The 1,914-nt window shown below is 42.8% G+C and overlaps 1 long non-coding RNA gene across 1 annotated transcript; it reads left to right on the top strand.

Moving 5' to 3' along the window:
* Positions 1-2: 2 nt before the first annotated feature.
* On the top strand, positions 3-487 carry LOC112142022. Its single transcript, XR_002918507.1, has 2 exons — positions 3-39; positions 192-487. It is a non-coding gene; the product is annotated as an uncharacterized LOC112142022 (long non-coding RNA).
* Positions 488-1,914: the final 1,427 nt, after the last annotated feature.

The following is a 1,914-nucleotide window of genomic DNA, read 5'->3' as shown; positions in this document are numbered from 1 at the left end:
CCAGGAAACTCTGGTGACCACCACCAAGGATGAGAGCAGGTACGCGCATGCACACGCACATGCACACACGCGCATGCACACATGCACATGCACACACGCACATGCACACACGCACATGCACACACGCGCATGCACACACGCACGCCTGGTTCATTGGATAAGGATTCTTTAATTGTGCATTTCTTTTCCAGCTGGTGGTCAAACCTGGTGATCCCTTCGCTGGCGGCCGCCATTGTCACGCTGGTGTACCGCCTGTACGTCGCTGAGAGCTAGTCACAGCTGTGGCGTCATCGGTGGGAGGCGGCTCCTCCCTGTGCAGGATCAGATGAGCAGCGTCAGACCGACGCCTATTAAAAGTCTCGCTGTTTGTTTCTGAATCTCCAGCTCCGACCCTCTAAGCCCCGCCCACGGATTGCCTCACCTGTTTAACCCAGTAATCACGCAGAGCGTCTGTGATCAGAGCAGCTCTGGAGTTCTAATTCTGTGCTCATTTTTCTGTGAAAGCGTGTGGCGGGCTCTGCCCCTCCACAAACTGTGACCAAATCCAAGAGTCACTATTTTCACTAATCCAGGCGCCTCGTTCTGAGGATCTGCTGCTTGAGGATCTGAGTTCATGAATCGGCCTAAAGGGGGCGCTAACTGATAGAAAGAGAAGGAAAAATGAAATGAAAGCAGAAGATGGCCACATCTGCCTTTTAGATGACAAACATCCTCCTGAATCAGATGATGCAGGTTTTCAGCTCCTCCTGGGCCTGCAGCCTGGACTCTAAAGTGCATTCCAGGGACCAGCTGATGTGGTCCGGTCCGTCCAGCCCAGAACCAGAACCTGAGCGGGCCTCCTGTGAGCGCANAGCTGCTTTTTTAAGGAACAATAAAACGTGATTCAGTCGACTCTGCTGCCTCTGTCTGTGTTCTTCTGCAGCTTTGTGTCCAACCAGAATAGACTTTTACTCTGAAAGGACCGAGCTGACCTTCCTACTTCACAGTATGACAGAGGAGCCCTGCAGCGCCCCCCTGTGGAGGAAGGTTTGGTCACCAAACAACAAGAGGTTTCATTCCAGAAATCAAATGAAAGGTTTCCGATCCAACTCTGTTAGACTGAATAGAAAATGAATGAAAGGGTTTGAATTTCTGGGTTTATAAAGACTAAACCTTAAGAAGTCACTTGATGAGAAATAAAAGTTCTCAAAATAAAAAAGAACAAAGATGCTGCAACACAAACAAACTCTTTAAAAATGCATTGCATTAAAAAAATAGGCAAGTGAAAGTAACTGTAAAGATCTTTAACATGCTGTGGTAGAGTGTCCCACGGATTTGATGCAGAAATTGGGAAGGTTTCCATAAAAAAACAAAAAAAACTTATAACACCTCACAGGTATACAGACAGTGGAGGGACGCCAGCTTTGGTTTCATGTGATCCTATTGACTGTATATGAAAACTGGATAGTGTGACGTCACTCATAGAAGTTCTTTTTTTAATGTCTTAATTAACATTGTCACGGACATTACAAATATAGATAAGTCCAAAAACAAATGCATAAGAGATACGAGCAGAAAGAGACAATACGAATAAAATAAAAACAATAGTAAAATAAGAACATAGATAAAAACAATATTAAAATAAAAAGAAGAAAGAGATTTTCTAGTAATATTTTTAGATTTATTGTAAAGTTTCACAGCAATTTGGGTTTTTACATGTTTAACATGAGATAAAAGGTTGTTTCCTACAAAAAAAAACATTTAAAAATTTCCTTTAATTTACCAAGTATTTTGTATTAATTATTATACAGTAAAATATATTTATTTAGATAGAAAATGGCTTACTTTCAATTCCAAGTAAATAAAGTCGATTCAGTCGCCATATTTTGCAAGAGTTCCTCGCTGCAGGTTGAATGGCGGATGGAGCCGATGGAA

Source organism: Oryzias melastigma, unplaced genomic scaffold (genome assembly GCF_002922805.2).
Source record: "Oryzias melastigma strain HK-1 unplaced genomic scaffold, ASM292280v2 sc03260, whole genome shotgun sequence".
Lineage (NCBI taxonomy): Eukaryota > Metazoa > Chordata > Actinopteri > Beloniformes > Adrianichthyidae > Oryzias > Oryzias melastigma.
This window is presented reverse-complemented; position numbering and strand designations above follow the sequence as displayed.